The sequence below is a fragment of the Capricornis sumatraensis genome, chromosome X (genome assembly GCF_032405125.1).
Source record: "Capricornis sumatraensis isolate serow.1 chromosome X, serow.2, whole genome shotgun sequence".
In the NCBI taxonomy this organism is placed as follows: Eukaryota; Metazoa; Chordata; class Mammalia; order Artiodactyla; family Bovidae; genus Capricornis; species Capricornis sumatraensis.
The window spans coordinates 41474359-41492064 of NC_091092.1; the positions used below are offsets into that span (position 1 = coordinate 41474359).

General features: G+C 41.2%; 1 protein-coding gene across 3 annotated transcripts in view; it reads right to left on the bottom strand.

Annotated features, from left to right (window-relative positions):
* The window catches only part of GPC3 (glypican 3), a 458636-nt gene that overhangs the window by 262291 nt on the left and 178639 nt on the right, over window positions 1–17706 (bottom strand). The window lies entirely within an intron of this gene.

Consider the following 17706-nt stretch of genomic DNA (forward strand, 5'->3'; position numbering starts at 1 on the left):
AAACTGGCTGCCAAAGCTTTCAACCCAGACAGCAAAGAGATGGGTTAGCAGAGGCCAGCCCTCAGAGTTTGCTGGGCCTGCAGAACCTGGTGGTGGTTTAGTCACTAAGTCGTGTCTGACTCTTGCAACCCCACAGACTGTAGCCCGCCAGGCTCCTCTGTCCATGGGATTTTCCAAGCAACAATACTGGAGTGGGTTGCCATTTCCTCCTCCAGGGGCTCTCCGCCACGCAGGGATTGAACCCAGGTCTCCTTCACTGCAGGTGGTCTCCTGCATTGCAGGCAGATTTTTTACTGCCTGAGCCACCAAAGAAGTCTGGCAGATGTCAAAGAATCAGTAGGCAAGGAGGGGACCAAGAGACCTGTGCCATCACAGCAGACAGCAGGCGAAAACAACATGTCAAGGTACTACTCAGCTTGGTCAGGAGAATCCAAGCAGATAGGGGCCACAGAGAGCCAGGGATCCTACAGTTGGAGGTGCTGGGACCACAGGAAGGCAAGGTACAATGAGCCTTTCCTGATCTGAGTTTCAGGGCAGCATCTTCAGGATTTATTTAATAGCTGCCATCATTCACAACAACAGAGACTGCATTTCAGGAGCTGTGAAGCAGTTCTAGACCACAGCATAGATTTGCAAAGCTTTTGGGGGTGCTTTAAGATGAGATGGAAAGCTGTGTTTGACAGGCCAACAAAGGTAAGCCAGCAAATCTTGGGTATCCTAGGGTGGATTACCTTGCTTTCACATGCTTATTAATAAAGTTAAGCAAAGCAAGTGAAAGAATGGCTGATGTTGCCTTGCTCTTCTTTTCACTTCTCTCTGTGGGCCAGCAACCAAGCAGGAGGCCTTTTAAACATGAAAACACTTCATGATATTCATCTAGCTAGGAGAAGGCCCCTCTGGGCTGAGTGGGGATGCCATAATTCTTCAGCATAGCCTAGAGTGGGACAGATGTCTGAAGAGGGTTTTGAGGAGAGATGCTGATGAGCAGGACTTTTTAAAAATTTTCCACCTTCTTTCCTTCTTAGGCAGCCCTCAGAGTCAAATGAGGGCTAATACATACACCAAAGGCAAAGAGAGATTTTCAGAGGAGCCATGCCCCTGCTCTCCACGACTGCCCTGGATAATCAAGAGCTGACTGTAAGCATTCGGATCCTTGGGAAACAAAACTAAGTTTTATAAACACCTTCTCAGTCCTGTTTTAAGGGGAAAAAGCCTAATACTGGTTTGTATGACATTTATCAACATTAGGGTTTTTAGGACACATTAGGCAGTATCACAAGTCAGAGCAGATTGGATTCATTAATGGAATTGGTCTGCCTCTCTAAACATCACAGCAACTTTTTAGTAACAAGAAACCTTACTTCCTCCACTTATTTGAGCTGGAAAATTAATGTAGTGTGCTTCTGAAGAAACACATAATGTACATGATGAATTTTCATCATCTTGCTGGAAAGTGATTCTTTATGTTCTTATTCCAAATTTACAGCAAGTAAATTTAACGTTCCAAAGCTGCTGAGCCTTTTTAAGACCTCACTATCAATTTGTGGGGCGCTTTAACTGATTCTGACCTGGAATTGATTAGTGCTTTCTGAAAACCGCACGTGTAGCAAATTGCTGCACTTTAAGATAAATCAAGTTATTTGGCGAAGTTACACTTTAACTATTCACATTTTATTCTAAGGAGAAAAACACAGCCTTTACCTGGATATCCTCCAGAGGGTCAGGGACCCAAACTGGCACTCTGATTTTCATAGGAAAATTGTAATCAGAGTTAAAAATCTCCACTGGTAACTAGGAGTCCATGCTGACAAGCCCCTGGGCAGAGCTGATTTTAAAGGTACTCACTGATCTTCGGCCAAAAGTCATAGGTCACAAAAAGGCACCTCAGAGCACTATGAACACTTAGGGGATGTTCTAAGCAGATGTTCCGTTTCCTTTTTAAAAATAATACTGAGATATAATTCCCATAATATAAAATTCACACCTTTAAAGTATACAATTCTGTGGGTTTTGGTATATTCACAAAGATGTATAACCATCACTGCCATCTGATTCCAAAACATTTTAGCCACTCCAAAAAGAAACCTTGGACACATTAGGAGTCACTTCTCATTCCTCTTCTCCCCACTCCCAGCCCTGGCAAGCCCTACTCTTTCTGTCTGCATGGATTTCCCTCTTCTGGACAATCATTCCTTTTTGCATAAGGGTTTTTGACTTTTATTTTGTTTTTTAAGTAACCACTGGATTTTCCCCTTCAGGAAACAATAAATCAGTAGGAAATGTTGAGGTGGTTCCGTTTAAAATTTACGTCTTTGAACAAAGCAGCCTGAGAATTTCCTTGTGAGAAACTTCCCTTAGGGTCTTTACTTCTGGATGCGGGCAGGTGTTGACACACAGCACTGCTTGAGCACAGACCTTCCTACCAGGTATACTTCCCTTTCCGGAAGTGGGAGGGTCTTATTTTGCTATTTGTCAGAGACAGGGTAGATGTGAATATCTCAAAGTCAGTCCCAGTCTGTTTGTAGGAAGTAGTATAGCCAAGCAGACTCCAAAACCAGGTAAACTAGGTCCAAACCGTAGCTCTACCGCGTTTTATGTATTCCAGCTGTGTGACTATGGGCAAGTTTTAATGACCTCTCTGAGCCTGTTTTTCACCTGTGAAAAAGAAAGAGTAGTATATACCTCACAGGATTCATTTTGAGGACTAAATGAGATACAGATAGCTAGACAGATAGATGTGAATATAGATACAGATAACTTGGTACTAGAACAGGTATTTGCAATATCTCATTAAATATCTCAAATTAAATGCCTATTATGTGCCAGGTATAGGTTTTTTATTCACTGGTTACTTACTTTCCATTAAATGGAAAGATGAGATTCTGAATACAAGGATTGGCAATGCCTATAAAAGATATTGATGTAATAAGATGACATGATGTCAGAGCAAGTAAAAGACCGCTATCACACCAGTAAACACTAGCTTCAGATTAATTTCTTGACAGGCAAGGCAAGTTGACATTCTCAGGAAATTAAAATTCAACATGTTCTTTCTGTGAAGAATACTACAGTCCATGAAAATCAATATGTTTCACCCAGACTATACAGCAGTCAGTTTCTCCAGTAATACAGCAATAGCTATTCATGCACAGCATAATATAAAATCTATAGATCAATAAGCCCTCTGACTTATAAAAGTTACAGCAAATCACCAGGGACAAAAGATCTAGAAAAGACAAATGTCTATCATCAAAAGACTCCTTTAAACACAATCCTGTCAAAATAAAGAATACATATTTTATAAAGTATGTGTGAAATTCCAACAGGATTTTAAAACACAATTAAGCATGTATCTTCACTAATAAAAGTTCCAAGTCGAATAGTTTATAACTGTATACACAGTCTATCTGGTAGGTGGACAAAAACAAGGGAATCACCATAGGTCTCTACCTGTAATGATTATTTAACTACATCAGGTTTAATGAGCAATAACTTGATGCTTAATACTGTTTATAGCAATAGAATATAATCACAAAGCAGTGGGTTCCCAACAGAATTACATTTCTATAGGACTTCCTATAATCCTTAAGAACTAGGGTCATTTGAATCTCTGGTCCACAACTACCTGAACCTCATAAAATTACACCCAGGAAGAACAGACTGGAGCTACTAACATTTATCAATATCAAAGGAATGAGGATTAGGATACAACTGTGTATCAATAACCCGATATGGGAATGTATATATTTTTCTCTCAGCTGCTGCTGCTGCTGCTAAGTCGCTTCAGTGGTGTCCGACTCTGTGCGACCCCATAGACAGCAGCCCACCAGGCTCCCCCGTCCCTGGGATTCTCCAGGCAAGAACACTGGAGTGGGTTGCCATTTCCTTCTCCAATGCATCAAAGTGAAGTCACTCAGTCGTGTCCGACTCTTAGCGACCCCATGGACTACAGCCTACCAGGCTCCTCCGTCCATAGGATTTTCCAGGCGAAACCATCTAAAAGAAACACTCCTGGATTCTAGCTAGGTTCTGAGGGTCCCATGGCAGAGTGAATCACTGTATGAAATTAACTTTTTGGAATTTTTTTCGGAAAAAAAAAAAATCTGGTCTTTAGTTCTTCCAGCAATCAGGCTTTGATTTTAAACAGAAAGAACACTGAAAAAGTGGTGAAGAACCCCTGGGAATTCAGTTAACCATTTCCCTCCAGCACAAAGAAGTTTTGAACAAGGTGGACTAAACAGAGTGGTAGAAGCCTAAATGCCACGTCGAAGCAAGGTCAGTCCCCTGCTTCCCAACTCACCTCTACCCTACCCTGTCCTATCCTATCCTGCTGTGTGTGTGCTAAGTCACTTCAGTTGCGTCGGATGCTTTGCGACCCCATGGACTGTAGCCTGACAGGCTCCTCTGTCCGTGGGATTCTAGCCTATCCTATCCTAAATCTGGCTTCTGGCCCCATCTCTTGCTCCTCTGTGCCTAGAATACAGTGAGGGACATATGCTACCTATGGCTGTTGTCAGCTAGATATGTCATGTTAGGCCAATTACCTTTCTCTTCTTTAGTTAGAAGAAAATTGCTTTACAAAGCTGTGTTGGTTTCTGCCATACACAAACATGAATCAGTCATAGGTATACATATGTCCCCGCCCTCTGGAACCTCCCTCTCACATCCCATCCCATCCCATCCCTCTAGGTTGTCACAGAGCACCAGGTTTGAGCTCCACATCATACAGCAGCAAATTCCGAGTGGCTATCTATTTTGCATATGGTAATGTATATGTTTCCATGCTACTCAGTTCCTCCCACCCTTACACCGTTGTTTCCATAAGTCTGTTTTCTCTGTGTGCATCTCTATTCCTGCCCCACAAATAGGTTCATCAGTACCATCTTTCTAAATTCCATATATATGCAGGCAAATTACCTTTGATGCCAAACCTCAAACCTGCTCTTTTCCTTCCTCCTCACCATTCTACTACTACCTTACATTTCTTCAGTTTCCAAAGCACTCAAAAAATGCCGACACCAAGGCCCAGTTCAGTCACTCAGTCATGTCCGACTCTGTGACTCCATGGACTGCAGCAGGCCAGGCCTCCCTGTCTATCATCAACTCCCAGAGTTGACTCAAATTCATGTCCACTGAGTCGGTGATGCCATCCAACCATCTCATTTTCTGTCATCTGCTTCTCTTCCCGCCTTCAATCTTTCCCAGCATCAGGGTCTTTTCAAATGAGTTAGTTCTTCGCATCAGGTGGCCAAAGTATTGGAGTTTCAGCTTCAGCATCAGTCCTTCCAATGAATGCTCAGGACTGATTTCCTTTAGGATGGACTGGTTGGATCTCCTTGCAGTCCAAGGGATTCTCAAGAGTCTTCTCCAACACCACAGTTCAAAAGCATCAATTCTTCGGCTCTCAGCTTACTCTATAGTCCAACTTTCATATCCACACATGACTACTGGAAAAACCAGAGCTTTGACTAGACAGATCTTTGTTGGTAAAGTAATGTCTCTGCTTTTTAATATGCTGTCTAGGCTGGTCATAACTTTCCTTCCAAGAAGCAAGCGTCTTTTAATTTCATGGCTGCAGTCACCATCTGCAATGATTTGGGAGCCCAAGAAAATAAAGTCTGTCACTGTTTCTACTGTTTCCCCACCTATTTCCCATGAAGTGATAGGACCAGATGCCATGATTTTAGTTTTCTGAATGTTGAGCTTTAAGCCAACATTTTTACTCTCCTCTTTCACTTTCATCAGGAGGCTCTTTAGTTCTTCTTCGCTTTCTGCCCTAAGGGTGGTGTCATCTGCATACCTGAGGTTATTGATATTCCTCCTGGCAATCTTGATTCCAGCTTGTGTTTCATCCAGTCCAGTGTTTCTCATGATACTCTGCATAAAAGTTAAATAAGCAGGGTGACAATATACATCCTTGACATACTCCTTTCCAGATTTTAAACCAAGTTCAGAGCAGAGGAATGACTTGCTCAAGTTTGCACAGTCTATAAATACAAAAAATCCCTAGATGTGCAAAATAATGTGTGCACAGTAATAATGAAGGGTATCATCAGCGAAAGCCAACTGACCACGCAACCACTGCGAAGAGGCTTCATTTTGACAAATTTTATTTTGTCAGTGTCCCAGTGTTCACCTGACTCATGCTAAGAAAGATCCCAAGTAACTGGCATATGCAACCAGAATGCCTAAGTATTCATTTGCGATATGAATTACTACTACTAGGGAGACTAGATTCTCATATTCCTGGCCATATCTCCACTGACAAGCTACATGAAAAGATGAATTATAATCAGAGGGTTGATTAGTGAGTCGAAATCATTACCAGATGAGTCAGTGAAATTACGTTCAGTGGTATCAGGTCTTTGTAATCTAATGAACCATCTCCGCAATGAAAATAAACCTGCTACGGAAACTGGCCCTTAGACAGAAGCAGACAGGCTCTGCAGAGTGCCCTCAATTACTCTCTCCAGCCTCTGTTCTCCTCGACATATCACTTCTTTAACAATGTTAATACCTTCCGGTGACACCTCTCTGCTTTGATCTATTGCATCTTGTTTAAAGTTTAATTATCAGAGAACAACCTATTTTCAGAGTCTTCAGGGGACACCTGTCACCTCCATGGACCGCCAACCGAGACCAGGTCCTTTGATTCCGAGTCTGAAAGGCTTTCAACTACACCTTGCTGCCTCACCATCAAACAAGATGATGCTATATCCTTCACAGGGTTGTTCCAGGAGCAAAATGAAACAAATACAAAAATGCTTTTAAAGGACCCTGCAAACACAAGCTATTATCATTTGAAAAAACACAAATGGATCATTTTGCTATTCTTCAACTTTACCAAATAAAGTTGTAAACGAGACCAGAGCACACTTGGTGGAAGAATTTCCCAAAGGGAAAAATTCTCAGTCAGCTAAAAGCTTGGGGGAACTCCTGCTTAACTATGGTTTTTATTTAAGCTCCCCAAGGCTATTACTTATTTCCAAAACAATGCTGATGCAAGAGATACAATGAAATGAGGTCAATGAGGGCAGATTCCTCCCTAGACGGGACTGGGAGAAGTCTAGGGTAATCAGTGCACTATTAGTCATTAACTGATAAGTTAGGAGTCAATTGGCTGGATTACATAGAAGAAGTGGAGATCAGCCATACACACACACACACACCAGCTGATTTATGAGAGAGAAAAGGGAGGAAGAGGGGGAGAGAGAATGAAAATGAATGATAAAGCCCCAAGAAAGAAGTATGTGCAGCAAAGAAGTCCTGGATTTTAGCAAGTGTCAGAGGCAAAGAAAGAACCTGTTCCTCTCCTACCAGCCACAAGAAGCATCTCTCCCTGGGAAGAGGGGCCGATCATTTCCTCAGGAGATTGATTACACTCACACTGACCATTCTAAAAGCTGGCCCCCAATTATATTCATCACATTTCATTTCAAACTATTCTTCGATTGTCATGTGTCATTCTCCAAGTTGGAGGTGGGGGACATAAAAGGCTATGTTATTATAGGAGATGAAACATCCTTATCTTTCAAAAAGACATGTTTTCCGCTAGAAATTTCTTTAATCCAAAAATGCTCACTTAAAAAAAAAAAATTCCCTTTGGCAGCAGAAAAACCAGAGGTAAATAAAGGTTAAGCTGGTCACTTGCTACACCCTTATGCTACACGCCTGGTGTGTTCAAAGGCATGTCTACAATTAGGCTGTCAGATATGACATCATATGTACATATGATAATAGATTTTAAAGAGATGAAAACCAAACCTTAAAGGTCAACTAGGAAAATACTGCCTTCCAATCTTTGAATCGTTATGTAAAAAGGAATGAGAACAGGAGGCTATTTCTTCTAAAGAAAGATCCGAAGTCAAAACACACAGTATGGATAACCCCATGAAAGGAATGGGAGTTAAGTCGTAAAAAGCAGGGAGGGCCAAGGTTATACCAGAAAGTGCGCACAGGGCAGGCTCTCAACAAAGGCAGTGTCTCCTCCATCCATCCTAAGTGACTAGACTGCCATGTGGATGAGGGTTCCACTTCATTAGTGCTTTGACCCTTTCTCTGAATCTGATGACCTTTGAGCATCACCCCCGCCATTTTGTGAATAATAGAGACTTTTCCTCTACAGAGTTCTCCTGACTTGGCGCCTTTTAAAGCAAGCAGAGACAGCCCCTCTCTTCCAACAAGCACTCTAGGAGAATACAAGGAGCAGCCATTCTGCTGGGGGGAGGGGACGGTTAGGAGGTGGGGGGAGAAACAGCATATGACCTCGTGTTGTATCTACCCTGGAAGCCCTTCCTCTAAGACACACAGGCCACCTAGCACTCATCTGGCTACTCTCAGACACCACAGGATTACAACGAGATATTTGAGCAGGAAGACTGCCATTCATGCATGTAACTGCACACTTTTCTATGCCAAGGATACCTGCCAGATACAAACATTTAGCGATTTAGCCTCTCTCTTAACTTTAACTCATGTTTGTGTCTCTCCTCATAAGCCAGGGCCCAGGTGTCCTCTCAATATATAGAAGCTCAGTAACAATTTTTTTTTCCACTTATTTTATCTGGATGCAGCACAGAGATAGATCATTGCTTTGGAGTCAGGGAACACATGTATTCTAGTCATACTTCTGCTGTGAAAAAACACACCATACTTCTGGTGTGTTCTCTCACTTCATTCAGCTCTCCTTTCAAATACTACTTCATTGGAAAGGCTTTTCTGACCACCCTGTCTAACATCTCATCACCATCCACCTCACTCTGTAACCTGAGTCTGCCTTACCTTTACATCATAATAGCACTTGGCACAAATTTTCAATTGCCTTATTTACACATTTCCTTGTTTGCTGTCTCCTTGCCCTCCACCTCCTCACCTGCCAATAGAATTTGAGTTCTATTAAGGCAGAGATTCTTTTTTTATCACTACCTCCCTTCCACTGCTCGAGCCCTAGCTTCAGGGCACAGTGCCTATCACACAGTAGGTGCCAAAAGTATCTGTGGAATTAAAAATTAAAAGCATAGTAACTAACTAAAGTCACTCAGTTGTGTTCGACTCTTTGTGACCTCATGGACTGCAGCCCACCAGGCTCCTCGGTCCAGGGGATTCTCCAGGCAAGAATACTGGAGTGGGTTGCCATTTCCTTCTCCAGGGGATCTTCGTGACCCAGGGATCAAACCCAGGTCTCCCGCATTGGAGGCAGACGCTTTAACCTCTGAGCCACCAGGGAAGCTTAGTAGATGCTCAATAAATGTGTATAGAGTGGGACAATTAAAGCGGTGAAATGGATGAACGCAAGGTCCTTCCCAAAGTAGAAAGTCTACAGACCATGGCATCTGCATGTCCTGATAAGAATTTGGTACTGAAGCAGGCACCTCCACATCTGCTCCCAAGAGCCAGAGAGACAGCTCAGGCATTTGTCTCCCCTGGGTTCCTAGAGCTCAGAGCAGGGCTGTCCAGCACCTCTCCGAGCTGGACACCAGAGGGCAGTAGACCCACACTTACTGCTTCCATCCAGCAGAGGGCCAGAGGCAGGGAGAATCCAAGTTCTGAAGAAATGGCAGGACTCGGGCGTTCAATTGGCATGTCAGGAACGGCGCCTAACTGCCCCCTGACGTGAGGAGCTCTAGACTGCAGGACAAACGGTTCAGTAAAGACTTCCATTCAAAATTGGTAACATGGAACTCCAACGCGAACAACAGACCCAAAAACCATCTGTTCTTGCCAAAGCCAGGACGGACTCCATGGCCAGCTGCCAGATGTGTCCCGGGTTGCTCTATACACACTAGGGGAGGGAGCCACATTTCCTTGTAACAAAAGCCCATTATGTAAACGGCTGCCAAATGCAATCTTCTTTTTTGATGTGTTCTCTTTAATTAGAGTAATGTAATAAAATGATAATGATAATCTTTTGCTTTATGCTCATCCCGAGTTCCCCCTCACCCAGAAAAAAAGCCAACTCCTGGCATCAAAGTAAGCTGACATTACAAGCTGATTATTTGCCTCTCCAAGAAATTTATCATTGTGACTTGCTAAAAGTACACTTTAATTAAAATACTGTACCCATTATAAACTGGGGCTTCTTTTTTTAAAGAGTATAATTAAATCCAAAAATCGAGCACTTGGCTACAATATTAAAGGTATGTATGAAAATATATATAAAGAAAACCTTATTACAGTTAATACGTATGGGCATATGTACATATTTCTATTAAGAAATGTAAGGCCTTAATGAAAATCCAAAACCACTCAATATGTGAATTTCGATTGTGATGTCATATTCTATTGGTTTTGAATTCTTAGCGCCTATAATGTACATATTTAATTTTAACCATTCCTTTCTGTGAAATATCAGGTTTGATGCTCTTAGTAAATATAGTCCAAGTCTTATGCCTAAACAGATTTTCTTCATATTTTCCCCCTAATTCACCAAACCCAGAATATCCAAATTCTACTCTCTGGGTACATCCTTTTATGGACTCCAGTGTTACACATAACCCCTCAGGCCACCAACTGCAGTCTGCTCAAAATACTAACAACCTCTATGTATTTGTGTGGCAAACCAATAATCTCTAGCTTCAGAACTACATCACTGCCTGGGACCTCTGAGAGGCTTCTGTATGGTGTTTCTTCTATAAACCTGCAGAGCCTCGCTGTAAGCTTTTGATGAATTAAAGTATTCATTTGGAACTAGATAAGCTTAGCAGGCTTGTCCCTACAAGTTCCTGTTAATAAAGTTGAGAGTGTTTCAACCCTCAGGAGGTAAAAAGAAAGAGCTGGTCCATCCTGGACTGTCGGAGGTGATCATTTTCAGACGGCCCCCTGATAATGTCAGCAAATGTATCCCCTTTAGCATCATTTAAACCAAGCTAATATAGGAGACTTCTCTTCCATCTACATACGACATAGCAGAATGAAAGAAAAAAAAAAATAAACAGCTCTAAACTTACATAAATAACTCCACAGAAAATTCAAAAAAGCAAAGCCTTTTCAAAAAGCACTCCTTTTTCCTATGCACAAGACATGTGCAGAAAGCTGGTTCCATTTAGCGTTTTTACCCCAGCTGCCCTAGATTCACGGCACCTGGGCAGGGTGTGGACACCAGTAAGCACTGCTTGGTGTCTGCTCCATTTTTAAACTTCTTATCATTTCTACAGAGGCTTTAGTTTTTAATCAAAAGAACAGGAAGTAAGCTGAAAGCAATAAAACACAGAACAGAGCAGGGCCTGTGAATTCCAGGGAAAAAAACCTAAGTGCTTGAGAATGTCCCTAAGCACAAAGGAGGCCTCCTTTGTGTGAAAGTTTCGAAGAAGGAGCTGGAGATGCAGACAGCTAAATATAGCTTACTGAAAATACACAAAGTCTACACGTGGGTCAGTAACCTTTTTAGCCTTGAAGGCACCTCGATTTGGGGGACCGGAGGAGTGTACCATTCGTGCTGCTTTATTTTTTCTACTCCTTCCTCCCAGTACTTCTCCAGCTTTCCCCATTTCCCACCCCCCCTCCTGCTTCTACTCACTGTCTGTTCCTTCTCAACCTTGTGGAAAAGGCTAAACCCAACTACCCTGAATTGGGGTTGGAAACCTGCCTCCACAATGGCCTCAGGTATCTCAGAGCCTAAATGTATCTGAGCTCAAAAGCATATCCACTGTAAATGCCCTTCCATAGGACAGAAGGTTGGCTACTAAGCAGCAGAAGATGCTACTAGCTTCCTAGTCTAGTTTAAGGAATATGTAAAAATTTGGTGACTAGCAAGTAGGCAAACAAGTTCTAAGAGGCAGAAACAATATCTTTGTACTTGTTCCAGTGGCACATTTTTGCATACCTCCATCTGAGTATATCATGATACACGGAAACTATTTCTCTCTTAGTCTACCCCATTGGACTGTGAACCCTTAGAGGCTAGGGGCTTTGTCTCTTTCATCTTTGTGTCTTAGTATTTCCCTCAGAGCCTGACACACAAAGGGGCATTCGATAACTATTTACCTGAATCAAGCTCTGTTTCAAGAGTCAACAAAATACTGCCTTCAGCCTAAAATCTGCCAACTGAAAATAAGCTAATGTGTGGATCATACAATGTTTTTAAAACCTTAGTAGTTAAGACACATATGATTATTCCACCCAGAAAACAACTGATATAATCAAAAGAAGCAAGGAACATTCAAAAAGTTGTTCTATTTCTCAGGGAAAATGTCCTTCAGAAACACTATCCTTTATCTGCCTGTCAGGAACCATGTTCTCCCCTTGTGGTAATTCACATAAAGTGGTCATAGCCATGAAAAACTACAAAGGCAGAGAGTCTGCTTATGCTTTGCTAGGATTAAATATTAAATAAATGGATAAGGGTCACACATGGTCCCAATTCCAAATTCATGTTGCAGTGCCTGGTCAAGGTGGGGTGAGACAAGAGAAAATTTCCAGCTTCTATTCTGAACAGCCTGGCTTTGGTCCGATAAGATAGATTGTCATGAAAACTATCCAGTGAAATGTAATTTTTCCTTCAACTCTTCAAAAAGGGGAAAAAAACCCAGTAAAACAACTTTACTATCTTGCGTATGTATCTAAATACTTATGGACCTAAAAATCTGTTTTAAAAAGGTTATATTACAAGTAATATAAATTATCTTGAAGCTTTTGAAAAACACATTATGTGCTAGAATACTATTCTACTTCCTCGTGCTGCTATGATATGAAAAATGGTGGGTCAACCCTCTCATAAGGACCTCAAATAAACAAGCATCATCTATATCGTACATTCCATGGAGCAAAAGTCCTCAGGGACATAGACTAGAGCCATTTAATAGTTTAAGATTTCAGTAATTTATATTTTTACTTTTAAACTCAGAAGGCAATGAGAAACATTTCAACACAATCAAGAAACTCATTTCTGAACGCTAAAGTATAAGTACAAAATCAACCCTAAGCTGATACAGTTTTTGAAGTATGAGTTTAAAAATAGCACTTTCCACCATATATGACAAATCCTTAAATGTGCCTGAAGACAAATGTACTGACCAGTTAGACATCTGCCATAGTAATACCAAGAAAGGGGTGCACTGGGAGAAAACAAATGGTTTTCAGTGAAAACATGGTAATTAGGAACTGGCTATACCTTCTCTGGGATTCAAAACAGAAACTACTTAGAAGGAAGCCTACTTAAATTCTGGAACGTTCTCTATTCCTATAGATCAGTTCAGTGCTTATTTAGATGAGGTTTCTCTATTATCTACTTTTTCAATTACTTGAGTAGTCACCAGTCAAATTAGGATTTCTGAGGACACATTTTTTGCAAATTACCCAAAGCTTAAGTGGTACAATTTATAAACTGTCAGAGATAACTTTTTCTTTTTTGTTCAAGAAACCATAACACTATCCGCTTTGCCTTCACAGTGAACCTAACTAAATCTCATCACTACTACTTTTGAGTGACCACAGACAAGCCCAGTGCTACCTTGTCTCAGGATAATCCCTGAAACCAGGGAAGCTCGTAGAAAGCACAATGCTCAACATCAAGTCTCCCTGGGCTTCTAGTCCTGCTCTGCCATTTTACTCCAGTTGCAGTAAGGGAGCCTTTAGTAACTCAATGAGATTTATATACCTCGGTCAGTTCCGGGAATTCTGTGCCTGTCCTTGACACTCTATCTTGCCTGACTCAGCTCTTGTCTTGATTTCCTGGCTAGAACTCTAGTTCTTCTGGATTCCCTTGCTGCTGCTCCTTATGGTTCTACCCTTAGAGCCAAGGATTAAAAATCCATGTTCTTTAAACTAGAGTCAGATGGGCTCAGCTGAAATCAGATATCCCAATTAGGCACAGGTCTATCTCCCCTCCTAGACTCTGCACTCAAGAACAAAGACCTTACTATATTCATCTTTATTCCATAGAACTGAACACAGGCGCAGCGTATAGAAAGCCTAGAGAGGGCTCAATCAGTAGACCTCTACCATATTTATCATTTACTTCCATGTTTACTTGAACCGATGTTATCCTCATAAAGCTAAACTTCTGGAATTTTCTCTGATCACCAGCCCCATGTTCCTGAGTTTCTTTAAAGGGTTAGGGACAAGTTTCTTAGTTTTTGTATCTAAAATACATAAAGAATTGTTAAATCTTAGTTCTACTCTTAAGTCTTCTCTCAAACCTCTCAATGTTGTTAAGAAAAAAATTCCTACTTCCTAAAAAAAAAATTGTAAGAAATTTCCCGATATCTCATGTTTACAAATCTTTTCTCAATAGAGTAAGTTTGTCAAAACATCAAGAAATCCCTTTTTATAATGCTTCTTTAGCAGAGGTGAAGAAAGGTCTACTTCAAATTCAGCTAGAGCTCAGTAACACATTAAGATGGTACACTTCCTTTTATATTTATCTGGCAAAAATAACAGAGCAAACTGGCTTTCCTTCACTGAAAGATCAGATTGCTAATAATTAAAAGAGGTCCTGGTCAAATAGATGGTGCAATGATGGTGGTCATGAGAGAGGAGATCTGGGTCTACGTGTCTTCAGATCTGCTGGCCCATTGATGCTGGCAAGAGAAGAAGGAGTAGGGCTCAGACCTCCAACAGCCAATACCAAGGCTCTTAAATACTGAGGACAGGCATTTGAACCCCATGGGACACAGGATGAACGTGCTTATTTTCAGGAACTTCTCTGATCCATCCAGCTTGTTTATTTACCTTTCCTGAATAGAACACCAACACTATCACACTGCCTGTGTTTTGTATGTGGAACAATCTGCAATAATGAGTTTTGTAAACAGCTAAGTTCAACTGTTGCTGTTGTTCCTGTTTTTGCCATAAGTATAATAAACATATTTATATTATACACACACATATAAATAATATATATACGCACACACTTTTTTTGACTGAATGGCATGTGGGATCTTAGGGTTAGTGTTAGGCATGTGGGATCTTAGTTCCCTGATTAGCGATCGAACCTAAACCCCTTAGAGTAGAAGCACAGAGTGCTAATCACTGGACCACCAGGAAAGTCCCAATAAACACTATATTTTTTTAAAAGGCCAAAAACAAAAAAATGACCTAAAAATGCATTCCTTTGAACACTACCCTTTGTCTGCTACCTTCTTTTAGAAAGAAAATTGTCCTTGGAAGTGAGAGCCATTAGGTCCTCTAAACTTAGGTAGAAATTAGTATAATCTGGTGCTTCCTTCACTGGGACACAGCTGGGGTGGCATATAGAAGATGAAAGTGTGCAAAAAAGGGTGGTGGATATTTTTCTTTCATCTCAGGCCAACACTTGTTAAAGCAGGACATGGTACAAGCAGATCTGCTGCTGCTACTAAGTCACTTCAGTTGTGTTCGATTCTGTGACCCCATAGATGGCAGTCCACCAGGCTCCCCCATCCCTGGGATTCTCCAGGCAAGAACACTGGAGTGGGGTGCCACTGCCTTCTCTGACAAGCAGATAAGTCCTCATAATTTGTGGGTCCCAGTGCAAACAAGGCTTCCCCAGTGGCTCAGTCAGTAAAAAAAAATCTGCCTGCAATGCAGGAGACCACCTGCAGCACAGGAGACCTGGGCTTGATCCTTGGGTTGGGAAGATCCCCTGGAGAAGGAAATGGCAACCCACTCCAGTCTTCTTGCCCGGAAAATGCCATGGACAGAGGAGTCTGGCAGGCTACAGCCCACTGGGTCTCAAGAGTTGGACACGACTTAGTGACTCAACCAACAAAAATGCAGGGCATCCTTTTGTTTAAAAAATTAAGATTTGCAAGTGGACAACATTTAACCAAGTGCTATGCCCTCCTAAGCACAGGGCTCCGTATGATTGTGCATGCATGAGAGCTAAGTCACATGCTGTTGAAGGATAGCTTGAAGAATTTTGAGCATTACTTTGCAAGTGCGTGAAATGAGTGCAATTGTGCGGTAGTTGGAACATTCTTTGGCATTGCCTTTCTTTGGGATTGGAATGAAAACTGACCTTTTCCAGTCCCGTGACCACTGCTGAGTTTTCCAAATTTGCTGGTATATTGAGTACAGAACTTTCACAGCATCATCTTTTAGGATTTGAAATAGCTCAGCTGGAATTCCATCACCTTCACTAGCTTTGTTCATAGTGATGCTTCCTAAGGCCCACTTGACTTTGCACTCCAGGATGTCTGGTTCTAGGTGAGTGACCACACCATCGTGGTTATCTTGGGTCATTAGGATCTTTTTTTGTATAGGTCTTCTGTGTATTCTTGCCACCTGTTCTTAATATCGTCTGCTTCTGTTAGGTCTACACTGTTTCTGTCCTTATTGTGTACATTTCTGCATGAAACGTTCTAATCTCTAATTTTCTTGAAGAGATCTCTAGTCTTTCCCATTCTATTGTCTTCCTCTATTTCTTTGCATTGATCACTTAGGAAGGCTTGGAATTTAACTAAATTAAAAAGCATCATTAAAGACCACCAATGTTTGAGAGAACTCTCAAACTGAACTGAACTCTTCTCTCCCCAGGGGAATTCCGGCTTAAATGGCCAATTAATGGGAGAAGTAAGCCTTTTGTTTAAGCACATCTACGTGTCAATTTCAAATAGTCTAAGCTGCAGTGACGCCATCACTGCTTTCATCTGAAGTCTACTCATGTATGACATCTTCCCTTACAAGCAACTAATTGAATAATCAAGAATCTCCCCAGTAAATGAACTAGGAGATCTGAGCACTAGTAATCAAGGTTAGTAGAAACAGCAGGATTGATCAATGACTTCTGAAACTTTCTTGTAAGGAATATCTCACAAGAAAAAAATAAATGTGGCAACAGAGTTCACCAAGGGGGTTCCTTTTAATTCAAAGAGAAATGTGACCACCAAGAGCTTTTCATCTGAAGCAGCCATAGAAATTAGATAGATAGGTGGTCCCAGTCTTTAACTAGCGGGCATGCAGAGATGGTCTTTGAAATACATTTTCTACTTTTTGTCAGGTTCAATTGAAAGTATTCTAAGCAATGGAGTTGTAGCTTTCTTCCTTTCTACTTTGGAAAATGGAGGTTCATAAGTCTAATTTTTCATAAAAATATGCTTGCTACCGTGTGTTTATGCATGCATCTTTCTGCTTAAGAATCCAGTAAATCCACATAAAGGCTAGTACAATTTTAAAAAACCATGCAGGAAAAAGCATTTCTTTTTCTCTAAGGAAAGAAATAGCTCCTGTGTTTTTAAAAAACTGACAGCAAAACTGGCATGACCTTAAGAAATACTAATCTTGGGTAGCTTCAACTAAATCTCAGTTATCTCTTCAAGTCTTCATTTCAAGGGATTTTAATTAAAAGGTCAAAAACACTAAAATACAACACAACATGTATTAGCACATCTTGGTTAAACAAAGAACACTTACAGATACATTTTGTCAAGGCTGTAAAGACTCTTTATACCTCAGGCACTCAGATGAACTTCACTAATAGGTCTCTTAAGCTTTGGTTTTTTATGTTTTGTCTCCAGGAAGTCTGCATTCTAAGTTTAATTGCACGTGAATGAATTAACCATCCAGAGGGGAGTGAGTGTGTGTGTGTGTCTGTCTATCTGTATGTGTGTGTGTGTGTGTGTGTTCAAAGATAGTGAGAGAATACAATGAAGAAACATAAAACTGGCCTAGAGGGAAAAAAAGCCCTTGCTGACATCACCATTTCTGATGACCATTGCTAACACACTTAATTATAAACTCTAACACTCTTAAACACCAAGCCTTATAACCCCTTCCCAATGTGAGACTCCA